Genomic DNA, 15,918 nt, shown 5'->3' with positions numbered 1-15,918 from the left:
CTAATTTAATCCTCAAAATGATGCTAAAAGCACTATTATTTTTATAGATAAGGAAACTGGAGCAAAGGTAATATGCTGTGACACTAATATTTAAAAGCTCCATGACAATTAAACATACATTCTTTTGTTTATTTGGCTTTTTGAGACAGGGTCTCTTGCACCCCTGGCTGATCTTGAATTCCTGATCCTTCTGCCTCTGCCTCCCTGGGATCTTATCCTGCTGAGAAAACAGGCTATGCAGTCTCTTTTTTCTGAACAAGAAATTCCTTCTTTTCTGATAACACTAGACAGGCTATTATGTACACAATCTGGTAATCATTCCTCTCCTATCACTTAAAACATTCTTTTTGTTAGATAAGAGGAGATACTTTATCTTTTATATCAACATCCTTTCCCATAACAACTACTTTTTTAAATTAAACCCTAAGCGCTGTTCCCTTCTTGTGCTCCCCTCATTAAGACCCTCCTCTCATCCCTCCTCCCCTTCTCTGAGAGGGTGTCCCCCCTCCATATCCCCCCAACTGGCAGTCTCTGCCAGATTAGATACATCCTTTCACACTGAGGCCAGACAAGGCAGCCCTGTTGGGGACGGAATACTACAGTCAAGCTACAGTTGTAGAGAGAGGCTCTGCTCCAGTTGTTGGGAGATTGAGCTACACATCTGCTACATATGTGCTGGGGCCTCATTCCAGTCCCTGTGTGTCTTTGGTTGGTGGTTCAGTTTCTGGGAGCTAGATCCCAGAGGTTCAGGTTCATACTACTTTTTGATCGATACTCTTAGCCATTAAAAAAACAAAACCAAAAAAAAAACCTTGAATATTTACTATGCCCAGACATGTTCCTGGAACTGATTACATTATGGAAATTCTCTGCCCTGAATTTTGCAAACTATTAATTAACCCATCATCAACGTTAAGGAAAAAAAGCAAAATTTTCAAACAATTAAAATATAATATATATTTATAATTCCAGGCCCTCAAAAGCAATCATAGTTCAGAACAGAGCTCTGAGTCATTGACAGATGCCAACTTGAGGAGCATCTCTAGTGAGATGAAATTCAGGAACCCCACAGAGCTATGTGAAGAACACCCTCAAAGCATTACATTATTTTTCACATGCAGGAAGCAGGAAGCAGGAAGCAGGAAGCAGGAAGCAGGCTGGCATGTCCCTCTAGCACAGAGGAGTGACCTCCTCATGGTTAGGAGGGCACCTCCCCAGGGCTGCATCCCATCTTCCCTCCTATTTTCTTGGGCTGCCACCTGTTTGGCCTCCCAGGGCTATGGTCAGTACAATTCTGTCTGTTCCAAACATCTGTTCATCACTAAAAAAGAAATCAATGCAACTTGGTTTAAATATCAGTTTTTCCAAGAATCTGGTATTTCAAATACAAATCATTGAGACTTTTCAAAATTCAGCTTCTTCTCAATCAACCTTTTAATGTGAAAAAGGCATTGTTACAATGGCTCAAAACCGATCTTGAATATATGTGACCAATTCAGTCCAGCTTCTAAGGAGCTGGTCATCCTTCCCTTTGTAACTCCCCTTTCTGTGTTAATCGTGTGCATTGTTTGCCTCTCCGCTGTGATACAGAAAAGCATGATGAAGACTCAAACCTTAGCCACAAGAATGCCTTTTGTAGCTGCATGTCAAAACTTTAATTCTGGAAGCTTTCAAATGAAGGAACTAAACTCCTCATTAGTTGGTTGGTAATGAAAGGTTGCTATTTGAGTCTACCATCAAGGAAGGATATATTTTTCGAGAAAAAACATTATGAAAGGGTTTAGGTAGTAAGTTCCCAAGGAATAGGTCATAAAGTACGAATCCTGTAACAGGTAAACTCCATGTAGACAAAACTCGGGCTCAGTGTCCCAACCCACCAGATAACTGTGTAAGAGTAGAACTGCCCAGCCAGGACTGATAAATCTGTTCAAGCCATGGAAAAATCTGTCCACCATTGATGGCTTCCCGTGGGCAGAATCTCCAACACTGTCCCCTTCAAACATTGTGTAACTCACAGATGCAGCCCAGCTGTGGTCTCCCATATGACTGTAGAAGGAAAATGGTAGAACGGGTGGCCATTCATCAAGATTGTATTTAGTTATTTTTATATGTAAGAAGGTTTTGCCTATATGTACCTATGTATACCACTGTGTGCCTAGAACCAAAGAGGCCAAAATAAAGTGTAAGATCATGACGTAAGTTACAGATGGTTTGAGCCTCCAAGTGGATGCTGGGAATTGAACTCAGGTATTCTAGAACAGCCAGCCAGCCTCTTAACTGCCAATAATGCTCTAACTGCAACTCTTAGTTTTCTGAGACAGGGTCTCTCTGTAGCCTGCTACTTGCTTTGTAGACTGTGCTGGCCTCAGACTTGTGATCCTCCTACCTCTGTCCAACCTAAGCTCCAAAATGAGTCCCAGAGCCAAGCACAATGGCTCATCAAAATAAAAACACTTGTCTTCAAGTTTGACAACCTGAGTTTAACCTGGAACCCACAGGAAACAGAGAACCAACTCTTCAAGTTGTCCTATGAACTTCATGAATACTCCACAATACACATGCAAACACACATGCCAAATTTAAGTATTTGAGAATATATCTAATCAAAGAAGTGAAAGCAAAACAAACTTCAAGACAGAAAAATTACAAGAAGAGAGAAAAATTACAGAAGATTAACAGACAACAGAAAGAGTTCATTCTCCTAGTTTGGCAGAATTAATATTATGGGAAGGCTATACTACCAAAACTAATTTAAAGTTAATACAAAACCTATCAAAATTCTGTTCTATTTCACAGATTTAGCAAAAACAAAAAAACAAAAAAACAAAAATACATATAGAACCACAAAAGACCATGAATAACCAAAGAAGTAACAAGAATGCTAGAGCCATTACAACACTCAACCTCAAATTATGCTAAAGGGCTATTATAGTCAGTCATAAAGAGAACCTGGTGAGAGTATAAAATCAGGAAGATTAATGGAGTACAACGGACTACTCTGAAATAAAACAACAAAGCTATGCCCACTTAATTTTTGACAAAAGAGGAAATACATACACTGGAAAAGACAGTCTGTTCAACAAACGGTGCTGGCAAAACTGGATCCTGCCTTCAGAAGAGTGTCTTTCATCTAGTACAAAAAATTCAACTTAAAATTTGCCAGGCATCATGGTGTACACCTTTAATTCCAGCACTAGAGAGGCAGAGGCAGGAGATCAATGAACCTTGGTCTACAGAGCCAGCTCCAGAAGAGCAGAGCTTTGTTGAGAAGTTTTCTCGAAATCAAAGTTTCTATTCAGAAAAGGAAACAATTAGCAGAGCAAACCAGCCTATGGGAGAAATCTTTACCAGCTACACTTTAGACCAGGGACTAAATATGCAGCTTTACAAAGAGTTCCAGAAATTCAATACCAAGGAAACAAAATTGTCAACTAGCAAAGGGGCAAATAAACCGGGACAGACACACACACACACAAAAAAAATAAAATAAAATAAAATAAAAAAGAAAGAAAAGGAAAGAAAATATAAATAGCCAATAACTATTTTTTTAAAAATGTTCAAAATCCTTAGCCATCAGGGGAAAGGAAATTAAATTACTTTGCAATAACGACCTCACCTCAATCAGAATGGCTGTCACCAATACACTTGGCATATGTTGGAGAGGATGTGGTGAGGAAGGGTTGATTATTCACCATTGGTGGAAATACATATTAGTACAGCCATTGTGGAAATTTGCTTGGAATTTCTGAAATAATTAAAAATAGAACTACCATATGACCCTGCTATTTTGCTCTTAGGCACAAACTCAGAAAACTATATTCTACCATAGAAATATCTGCATCCCCACGTGTATTACTTTATTTACTAAAGTAAAGAATTAGAATGAACCTACTTGTCTACCAACACATGAACGGACAATAAAAATTTTATATAAATATACAATGGAATACCATTCAGCTCTAAAGAAAAATGTAATTACAAAAATTTCAGGAAAAGCCAGACAATAAAGCATACCTTTAATCCCAGCACTTGGAGGGCAGAGAGATAAGTGGGTCTCTTGTGAGTTTGAGGACAGTCTGGTCTACAGAGTGAGTTCTAAGACAGCCAGGGCTACACAGAGAAATCCTGTCTCAACCTTCCCCAAACTGAAGGAAAAATGGATAGACTTAGGATATTTAATATTAAACAAGACCACATAATCTCAGAAAGAAAAATAACTCATGTTCTCCTTCATGTAGAATCTAGCCAATAATATATGTATACTATGCATTAACATATTATTAAATTATATATGTAAATAAATATACATGTGGGTACAGTACAACATGTAGAAAAGAGAACAAGAAAGACTAAATATTAAGTAATAAGGAAGATTTAATATAGGTAATGAACATGAATTATGAAAGAAGATACAAAGTTAGTTGTTTTTCTAGTTCTCTGTCATGGATATTGTTTGTTTTGCTGGTAGATAAGCACATAAAATATATTCACTAGCTAAAGAATAAAATTCAATGTGAAGTTCCAGTTTCCTTTCTAAATGGTCACTCTGTGTAGAAATTCAGAGTTTTATAGTCTTTGGGTCTAGTCAATTTTGGTGTGTGATTTTTATTTGCTATTATAATAAAGTTTAAAATAAATAAATGTATATGCATGTGTGCATGTCTATATACACAAACAGAAAGTATAACCTATTCTAGGCTCTATTGACATTGAAAGTTGTTCTTATATGTTTTTAAGAAGATTTAAACACAGCATTATTGACTTTCATATACCAAAATGTATCAAATTTTATTTCTACCAGCAGAAAGTGATTTGGAAAGTTTTTTGGTGCTCTTATAAGCAAGTTGATTTTTTTTTCAAGATTCATTTTTATTTTTAAAAATCATCTGTGTGTATCCCATATATGTGCAGATGCTCAAGGAGGGTAGGAGGTGTATCAGAACCTCTGGAATTGTAATTACAGCAGGTAATTGGGCACCAAATTGGGGTCCTCTGAAAAAGCAGTACTCATTTTTAACCACTAAGCCATCTTTCTAGGCCCCATGAGCAGATTTTTATGAATAGGAGACCTACAAAATAAAATGACATTTCCTAAAATACTCTAAGAACCCTTAACCTTTTAGTTTTGAGGACAGTCTCACTATGTGGTCCTAGTTGGCCTGAACTTTCCATATAGACTAGACTGGTCTTGAACTCACATGTCTGCTGTGACATATGCTCTGGAGTGCTGGGACTAAAGATATGTACTAGCTATCTATGACTACTAGTATTCTGAAATATGCTGGTACAATTGAACTAAATTTTAAATTTTATTTAACCAAAACTTAATTAAATAAACATATAAAATATTTTTTAAAAATAAAATCTATTGCCAGGTGTAATGGCACACACCTTTATTCCAAGAGTAGGCAGGCAGAAGAGAAGCAGGTGGATCTCTCTGAGTTTGAGGCCAACCTGGTCTACAGAGTGAGCTCTAGGACAGCCAGAGCTACATGGTGAGATCCTGTCTCAAAAAAATTTTAATTAAAATCTACTTAAAAAGCTTAAATTCAAGGTGCTGGAGAGATGGTTTAGTGGATATGAATGAACATTTTGCTGTGACACCGAGTACTTGAGTTTAAATCCCCAGTTCCAACATTAAAAAACAACAAACAAAAAACAAAACAAAACAAAAAAACCCAAAAAAACTGAGCATTGCCTATACCTGTCTATAAGCCCAGCATTCCCAGGTACAAACTGGAGGTTCTTAGAAGCCTGCTTGTTGGCCAGCTAACCAGCACAAAAGCAGCCAGCTGGGTTCTCTGAGAGACACTCTCTCAATATCATAAAATGCCCAACATTCTCTTCTGGCTGAACATTCTGTAGGGCACATACATCACAGACATTGCATACCTTGTACCAGCACCTCCAAATTTCATATAGCTAACAGCTGATATCAAACAACAAATTCCAAAATAAAACTCAAAAGATTGGGAGGGAGCTGGAGAGATGTCACAACCTTCTATAACTCTAGCTCCAAAGAATCTAACATCTTCTTAATAGCACCCAAGGGCACTAAGCAAGTAGTTCTTACACATTAAAACAAAAAAAGAAAAGCCAGTACTGGTGGCTCATGCCTTTAATCCCAGCAAAGGATCTCAGGAGGCAGAGGCAGGTGGATCTCTGTAAGTTCAAGACCAGTATAGTCTACAGAGTGAATGCCAAGACCGCCAAGGTTACAACAGAGAAACTCTGTCTCAAAAACAAAAAACCGAACTAACCAACAAAACTGAAACAACGAACTGAAAATGGGAAAAAAATGACAATGGCAATATTAAAAATTACTTCATTTCTGATTAATTTCTGACCATCACTCACCCAGTTAATTCTAAACTGTACAAAGTTTTTTTTAATTTAATTTTTGAAGACTATGTGTATATGTGTATCTATGTGATGTGTATACATGAGTGGATGGGCCTATGGCGATCAGAAGAGGATCAGAACCCCTGGAGTTACAATTTCAGGCAGTTGTAAGTCACAGTATGAGCACTAGAGAACTCATGCTCTTTGCAACAGTATGCATTTTATTTGTTTGATTTTTGAGACAGGGCCTAAGTAGTGCCTGATGCTATTTCACCAGGCTGGCCTCATCCAGATCTGTCTCTGCCTCCCAGTATTCTTAACCACTCACTAAGCCATCTCTTTAGCCCCTTATACAATGACTTTTAAAATGCAGTTTGAGCATTAATGTTTAAAGAACTTTCTCAAATAGTCTAGATGAGTATATCTAGACTATTATTCTGTTGTCAGAATGAAGAGGGGAATATGACATTTATGGAGTGGGATTTATTATCAGGTATGTTCTAAAGACATACTTATGTCGTCTAAACTTCTAAATAATCTTAAGAAGTTGTATTACTATTTCTACTTAAGGATGAGAAATGATAAAATGTTAAGTTAAAGGATGATTAATGGAGCTAGAGTGATGATTCAGGGGTTAAGAGTATTTGCTTCTCTTGCAGAAAACCCAGGTTTAGTTCCAAGAACGCAAACCCCAGTTTTCATTAACTTCAGCTCCAGGGGATCCAATGGCTTCCTGTGGACTCCACTTGTACCCATTTAGTCTTCATTCATACACTCAGGCGCGCGCGCACATACACACACACACACACACACACACACACACACACACACACACACACGCAAATTAAAAAAATAATTGGAAAAAAAAAAGCAGTTGGGTAGTTTTTATTTGAAAGTGTATGCTCTAACAGTTTCTGTCTACTTATGCTGGGGGAATGTGGCTAATGGTAGCATGCTTCCCTACCATGCATAAAGCCTGGGACTTTAGAACTAGCATAAAAACTAGGTGTGGTAGAGCACACCCGCAATTCCAGGACTTGGGAGGTGGAGGCAGAAGGATCAGATAAAGGTAGGAGGATAAGAAGTTGGCTACAAAGCAGATTTTGAAGCCAGCCTTGACTACAGGAGACTATCTCAAACAAAACAAAGCAAACTACTATTCTCTGTTCTGCTATACATTTTATAATTTTTTATGATTTTTCAAAATTACAAAAATATTTTAATAGTTTCCACATTGAATTCATCATCAGGACTGATATATGGCATACTATAATATTTAATGATATTCTTAAGAGTCTACAGGTACTAGGCAGTGAGCTGCTGCTCTAAGATAAACATGTGTGGTTGTTGTGGGTAATTTATTTTACTACTCTCCTTGTTAAATATCTTACTTATAGTTCTTCTACTCTCACATTTAATTACCAACTTTTTCCTACTATAGAACTACACAAAAAGTAATCAAATTTCACATAATTATGAATAAGACATTTTTCAAAGAGACTCACTAAGTCCTTTGGTCCGAACTAGCCTAGCACTCTCCATGTTCCCTAGACTGACCTTGAGCTTGTCATCCTTCTGACTCATGCTCTCCAATGCTGGGATTATGGACTATACCGTCAGGTCTGGCTCCTCTGTTCACATCTCAAGATTTCTGTATGCATTAAGAAACAATGGAAGGGGCTGCAGAGATGGCTCAGTTCTTCCAGATGATCTGAGTTTAGTTCCCAGTACCCCTCCATACTGGACAACTCCAACTCCAGAGGGTCTGAAACCCTCTTCTGGACTCTGTGAGCACCTGCATTTTATACACACACACACACACACACACACACACACACACACACACACACACACACACACACGAGGGAGAGACAGAGATATACAGAGAGATGCTTTATCTTTAAAAAAAAAAGTATGTAGGCAAGCAGGCAGACAGACAGACTGATAGACTAGGGGCTTGATTTGAGGAAATGTCTCAGTGTCATGTAAGCATGAGAACCTGAGTTCAGATCTCTAGAACCTGAAGACACAGTGGCATGTGGCACATACATGTGCTGGTGGCATGAGACAGGAAGAACTATTCTTATACTCTAACCTCCAAAGAGAGCTTAGAGATTCCAGCCTTAACCAGGTATTAAATCACATCCTAGGAAGCATGCTGATTTTAAAATCCGAATCTTCTGGTGTAGGCCAATCTGAGAAGTCTTTCTGAACTCAATCCTGAAGAATACCTAACCCCTGAGCATAAATATAGTCAGAGCCAAAGCTAAACTAGGTCAGAAAACCCTGCCAAGGAACATCCTGACCTGAGACAGTCACCAAACAGGGATCAGTTAACAGTTTATCCTTCACTTTGTAAGAGACTGACCACTTTAAAGATATATGAAAAATAGACTTATTAGATCCCATCAAATTCCATAATATTAAGTCCGTAAGTTCTTGAAGACATCATAGACTTCTAAATTATCTTTGGCATTAAGGGGGTGGGGAGACTTATCAATGAAGAAGCTCAAGTATCAGATGACCTAGCTTTAACAACATTAAACATTATTAAAGTTATTTTTAATTTTTCATTAAGTAATCTAAAGGTATAATGTAGTAATTATATAGCAAGCTGTAACAATGCCAAAAATATGTCTTGCTAAAAATATGAATTTCTAGGGGTTGAAGAGATGGCTCAGAGGTTAAGAAGAGCACCTGTTGGTCTTGCAGAGAACCTGAGTCTGGCTCCTAGTATCCTTATGGCAGCTTACAACCATCCGGAGGATCTGATAGCCTTTTCTGATAGCTGAGAAACCAGAATGGTGTACATACATACACTCATTCATATACATAAAATAAAAACTGAAGATAAAAATATTAATACTCCTATTTTATAGCATTTGGACCGGCTAAAAAAATAAGCATGTCTTTAAGGGTTCAAATTTATACCTTCTTGATCATATAAGTATTGACAATGTACAAGTTAACAGAAAGTTAGGGATCAAGTACAACATTATAAAACATGCACAGTGGGAAAAGAAATCTGTCAATACAGAAGATATTTTCAGGTTTAATAATGACACATGTAATGGCTGTAAAGCAGCTACTTTGTGTCAGAAGACTTAGGTTTGAGCATACTCTTATCTATTAAGTATATGACCTTTTCGCTATTTACTTAGCTGCTTCTAACCGTGATTCTGTATGTGAAGTAAGGATAACAATGCAATCATTAATGCAACATAAGTAGGAGTAAATGGTTTTAATGAATATGCTCTCAAACATCATACATACATACATACATACATACATACATACATACATACATACATACATACATACATACAGGTTTTTGTTTGTTTTCTTGAGGCAGGGCCACATTCTAGTCCAGACTCAGACTCATCTGGAACTTACTCTGTATCCCATATTAGCCTCAAATTTGTAATGATCCTTCTGCTTCTACCTCTACAGTGCAAAGAGCCACTACCCACAGCTTTGTTTTGTTGTTGTTTTTTTTTTTGTTGTTGTTGTTGATAATGGTTTATGTGCTAGGGATAGAACCCAGGCCCTCATGAATGCTAGGCAAGCACTTTACCAGAGTCATATACTCCCTAACCCCGTAATTTTTTTAATGATATACAATAGTCCCCCTTTCAATCTCTTCACAGGAACCAAACATTTTAACTTTTTTTTTTTTTAGTAATTTCAGTTACTAAAAGCACTTTAAAATTCATTTATCTCATGTATATGTGATCTATCTGCACATATACCTGTGTACCAGAAAAAGGCATCAAATCTCATTGTAGATGGTTCCAAGCCACCATATGGTTGCTGGGAATTGAACTCAGGACCTCTTGAAGAACAGACAGTGGTCTTAACCACTAAGCTATCTCTCCAACCCATATTTTAACTCTTTTTTTTTTTTTTCCCGGAGCTGGGGACCGAACCCAGGGCCTTGCGCTTGCTAGGCAAGCGCTCTACCACTGAGCCAAATCCCCAACCCCTTAACTCTTATATTACTAAGAAAATGCAAATTTGAAGGCTGGACTGGGTGGCACAACCTTTAATTCCAGCAATCAGGAGGCAGAGGCAGATGGCTTTCTAAGAGTTCGAAACCAGCTTGGCCTACAGAGTAAGTTCCAGAACAACCAAGGCTACACAAAGAATCCCTATATTGGACAACCCCCTGCCCCCAAAAAGATTTTAGTGCATGTAGTTAGTGTATGTGTGTGCCCGTGTGTGTGTGTGTGTGTGTGTGTGTGTGTGCGCGCGCGCGCGCACGCGCATGTGTGTCTTACTGAAACCTGGAGCTAGGAAAGCTCCAGTGATTCTCCTGTCTCTTGCCCACCACAGTCCTGAGGTCACAGTACACACAACCACACCCCCTTTACATGAGTGCCTGAAATCTGAACTCAAATTCTCCCATCTACTGAGCAAGCACTCTTATCCCACTGACTGCACCATCTCTCCCTGGTCTCTTAGTTGAAGGCCTTTACTTTCAGAAAAGTTGTATCAAATAACATTAACAAGTCATTGATGAAACAATGAGAGTTTTTTCCATAACTGAAAACTTATAAACTCATAAACTAGCATTATGTAATTTTTCTAATATGTTTAGGCCCACAAATAAATTTAAGTATCATTACAATACACATGATACTTTGTGTCTAATAAAATTCACTATGAAAAGAAAACCTACCAGTCTAAGTTCTTCAAAAACAAAAACAAAGTGTTCTGAAATTCTTGGCCACACCTCCCCCCAATCACATTAGCAGGAGCCATATTCTACAAAAATTGTTTCTCCATGATTCAAAAGATCAAAGCATCTATGACAATATTATGCTAGGCATAAAATAAGTTTACAGATATTAATACAAGATCACTCAATTTGCGTTTTATATAATTATTCACTATCAACTCCTCAATAGAACTAGAAACCAGTACTGCTAATTAAATTTCATATTACTAAACAATACTTTTAACAGTCAGAGATAAATTTTAATTAGGAAATTACCCTAGAAATTGGCAAGCGCTGTCAACCAATATCTTCTTTGTACAAGTCAACCTTCCTTTTAAGAATATTAACTCAGTGCCACATTCAGGATGCTAGGACAGGAAGACTGTTAATTCCTGCCCAACCTGGCCTACCCCAACACTGTGTCTCCAAAACAATAAAAGGAAAGGAAGAAACACAAAGCCCCTATATAGATCCTGCAAGCTAATATTAAGCAGTCTTCTTGAATGTTTTTAAGCTTTTAAAAACAATTTTCTGCATCTGCAGGTAGACACTGGAATAAAATTTACCTCTTTCCCCCTCCATTCGAAAACGTATGTAGTAAATGCTTTGAAAAATTACATTTAGGAGAAATAGTTAACTTTTAAGTTTAAAGATATTATGCAGTATAACATACTAATATAATATAAAAGGAGGTGCCTCACCCTAAGACTAGCCACTTAAAACAGAAGCACAACTGTTTTTGTTTTCGAAAACTACCAGTAAAAGTTTCTATTGTCTGGTGTTTCGTTGGCCCACTTAGTTTTTTGATACTAGTCTTTTCAGTCTTGAAATCAGGATCCTCTGTCTCAGCCTCCCGAGTACCAGGATTCACAAGCAAGCATCATAACGCCAGGCTAAAAGTGTCTGAAATCTTAGAAAGTAGGCTTTAAATATGAAATTTCAAACAGAAAGAAAAGGATCTTCTCCAATTTTAGGACAAATTGGCAAAAAAAAAAAATTATTAGAACATGAGACAGACACAAGAAATCCTAAGGGGACAGATGAACCACTTCTCTCTCCTGAGTAAGCGCTTCCAGAAGATACACACTTTACCAAAGAGGTTAATGGTATTTCCTCTGTTGTACACGATTCAAAACGGCTAGTTGGAAAAGTTCTGCTCAAACCTTAACAATCTGTCTCCGTGTTGCCAGTAAGTGGCTTTGTTTCCAGTTTCACAGACTATTCTGGGATGTCAAGAGTTACATTATTGCTGCTTCAAAAGAGCCCTTGTTTCAGCTCGCTCCCTCTGACCAGGGATGTGAGTACAGTGGTGTTTACAGAGACCTGATGTCTAGAATGATGTTAGGAAAGGTCCACCCCTTACTACTCCATCCTTTACCAGCCACCACATTTTGTATGTTTTTGTTGTTGGTTGTTGTACACATAAGTCTTTTTGAAAAAGGCACCTGCACATGGTTTCGCCTTGGCCAATAGGGTTTATCTTCAGGAACTCCAGGGAAACCGACACCCTAAAACCCACTTGGCCAAGGGAGGAAGGGGGCTGGGGAGGGAGCAGCCACGCCTGGCAGCTAGGCAAGAGCGGCGGCTGTTTACAGGCACCTACTCCCTCCCCCACCGCACAGACAGGGGTCCAAACAACATTTCCTGCGAGCAAACTCTCCGCCCGCCGGCTGTCCTCCGAGGGACCGCGGAACCGGCCAGCCTCGGACACCCCCCTCCTCCCGCCCCAGCCTCCCCAGCCTCCCCAGCCTTCCCCGCGTCCAGGGCGGCGTCCGCACCGCCCCTCGGCCTACCTACCCCGGCAGGCCCTCCGAGAGGCACGCGGAGGCCTGAGGCCTAAAGGACGCTGGCCACTGACAAGCCCTGGGGCCGGTCCCGAGCTCAGGGCGGGTGAGGACAGCCCCATCCCCGCAGCCGCTGCCTATTGTTCTCGGCCGCGGCCGCCCCACTTCCCACACTGCCGTCCGCCACTTGCTCACCGCGCTGGTCCGAGCAGCAGCTCCTCTCAGCTCCGAGTCCCTGCGGCCGTCGCCACCGTCGCGGCAGCCGCCGCTGCCGCCGCTGCCACCATCGATTCTGAATCTGTCCCAGGCCGCCGGACCACGGCCGTAGCCGCCACCGCCAGCGCCGCCTCCAGCCCCCCACCTGCTGCTGCTGAGGCTGCTCCTGCAGCAGGGGCCATCTTGTTGGTCGGCCTCCCCTTCCTCCTCCGCGTCCTCCGCCGCCCGTCGCTCGTTGTCCTCGTCCCCTTCCTCTTCCTCAGACTCCGGCCCGCCCCGAGACTGGGGCGGAGATAAGGGCGAGGCTCCGCCTCATGGGGTGGGGCCAACGAAGTGGGGGCGTGGCTAACGAGGGTGGGGCGTGGTCGGCTCAGGGCGGGGCCCGAAAGAAAGCTCTGAGTCACCGGCCCCAACGCCCTGCCTGGAGCGGGCGACGCGCCTCGCCCTTGTCCCGAGCGCTGTCGCGCCCCGAGTGGAGAAACTTGTCCCACCTCCTCCCGGGCTACCGGGCCACAGTGTCTTTAGTCCCGGCAGGCAAGAGGCCAGGAGGTGCTTGTAAGCTCGCTCCTGTGGAGTCTCGCACTGCCTCTGAGCTTGTCACTTTGTCAGGTCTGGACTTTTCCTCTACTAGCATCTTTTTTACTTATCCGCCCAGCGGTGCGCGCTTGTGTGTGTGTGTGTGTGTGTGTGTGTGTGTGTGTGTGTGTGTGTGTGTGTGTGTGTGTGTGTGTGTGTGTGTGTGTGTGGTGCGCGCTTGTGTGTGTGTGTGTATCATTTTAATTTACATACTCCCTTTCCCCTACTGAGAGGAGAGAGAGAGAGAGAGAGAGAGAGAGAGAGAGAGAGAGAGAGAGAGAGAGAGAGATTAGTTAGGGGGTTACTCTTAAGCTCTGGACTCTTCTATTCTTGTATCTGTTTTGCATCCCATCCCTTTCCAGTACCCTGTGTTGTGGTGTGTGTGTGTGTGTACACATCTTCGACAGAATTCAGTTTAGCCAAACTCTGGAGAAACAAAAGAAATGGAATTCTAATACTATGTAGTATTAAATTTATATACTAATTTTCACATTAAAACTGTGCTCAGATCAACACCATCTAATGCTCCCCACTCTCTTTCTGCTTCCTGCTTTGGCTGTGAAAGCAGAGGATTTATTGTTCTGTCCTTTCTTTTTTGTTTTGTTTTTGAGACAGGGTCTCTCTATTATGTAGCCTTGGCATCCTGGAACTTCCTCTGTCGACCAGGCTGGCTTTGAACTCACAGAGTTCCATCTGTCTCTGCAGGAATTAAAGGTGTGAGCCCTATTCCCAGCCTGTCCTTTCTTCACTGTAAACTCACCAACATCGATAAAAAAACAAAACAAAACAACAACAACAAAAAAAACAAAACTATTTCTACCTCTCACAATAAACAATAACAGGGTGGCTGTTGGGCTTTGTTGTTGTTTGGGCTTTGTTTTGGTTTGGGATTTTTCGTATTTGTTGTTTTTGGTTTGGCTGTGTTTGTTTTATTCTTGGAACAAAGCATCCTGGAGCCTAAACTGACCTGATCCCCTGCCTCCTGAGAGTGGAGATTATAGGTATATGCCGCCTAGCCATACCTGGCTAGCTTTTGGTTCTTGAGACAGGCTCTTGTCCTGTAGCCCAGGCTGGCCTACAGCATACAACGTAACTCGTGGGGCTAGCCTCCCACCTCTTTTTTAATTTTTTTTTAAATTTTTTTATTTTTTGGTTTTTCAAGACAGGGTTTCTCTGTATAGACCTGGCTGCCCTGGAACTCACTCTGTAGACCAGGCTGGCCTTAATCTCAGAGATCTGCCTGCCTCTGCTTCCTGAGTGCTGGCATTAAAGGCCTGTGTTCCCACTGCCTGCCCCACAGGCCTTTCTACTTCTTAACTGCAGAATTATAGGTATAAGTCAGCACATCCAACTCAGGTAGTATTTCTATTATTGCTAAAATATTATACTTTTTCCTAAACTTGCCAGATTATAACTTCATGGCAGTGAGATGTCAGCTTATTTTTAGACTCACTCATGTCTTTATTGATTATGCTTACTGCTTTGAAGTAAGCTAAATCTGTAATCTTTTAAACTACTAAATAACAGCTGTCCCCACTTATCTGAAATTTCTATGATTTCAGTTACTTCTGGAGAACCGTAAACCAAAAAGTATTAACTGAAAATTTCCAGAAATAATTCATGAGTTTCCAATGAATTCCTATCATACGTTGTTATAATTGTTCTGTTGATTATTAGTTATTAATTTGCCTAACTTATAAATTAAACCTAGTTTTTCTTATGTATAAAGTGAACACACTGTACTATACTGTTCTCCTTCGGTTCAGTCATCTGCTGAACATCTGGGAACCTACCCTAGTCAGATAAGAGCCTGGCTCTTGCGGTGAACCCCAGACCTAATTTCCAGCAGCTCTTAAGTGTAGGCTGACATGAATTAATCTAAACGTTATCTCTTGGAAAGCTTTTTCCTCCTCAAACAACCAGGGCTCAGATCCCTACCAGGAAAAAACAGGCAATCTGTTCCTCCCGCTATTCCTCCCTGCTCACTCCTAGGGAACCTTCCACAACAGAAGGTTTTAGCTGCTGTTGCTAGGCACACGTGCCAACCTCCCTGTTTAGGTGAAGGCAAGTAGCTCAGCTTCCATCACAAACAACCTAATGCACGTTCCTTAAAATAGCAATAGCGATGCTGGCTATTTCAACTCGAAATAGGTTAAACACAGAGGTCCCTCTAAGTTCATTCTGACTATATAATTGAGCAAATACTTGTTGGAAAAGAAAGAGCAACTCTGTAGAAACAAGTGTTTATAATGAAACGAACCTGTGAGGAGTCATTTAGGCTTT

General features: G+C 40.5%; 1 protein-coding gene across 2 annotated transcripts in view; it reads right to left on the bottom strand.

The window, feature by feature from the left end:
- Rc3h1 (ring finger and CCCH-type domains 1) overlaps nucleotides 1-13,327 on the bottom strand; it is a 71,851-nt gene extending 58,524 nt beyond the window's left edge. For both annotated transcript variants that reach the window (NM_001430820.1, XM_087581621.1), the window contains exon 1: nucleotides 13,039-13,327. The gene's annotated coding sequence lies outside the window, so the exon portion shown is untranslated. The remainder of the gene's footprint in view (nucleotides 1-13,038) is intronic.
- Nucleotides 13,328-15,918: the final 2,591 nt, after the last annotated feature.

Source organism: Rattus norvegicus, chromosome 13, assembly GCF_021556685.1.
Source record: "Rattus norvegicus strain SHRSP/BbbUtx chromosome 13, alternate assembly SHRSP_T2T, whole genome shotgun sequence".
Lineage (NCBI taxonomy): Eukaryota > Metazoa > Chordata > Mammalia > Rodentia > Muridae > Rattus > Rattus norvegicus.
This window is presented reverse-complemented; position numbering and strand designations above follow the sequence as displayed.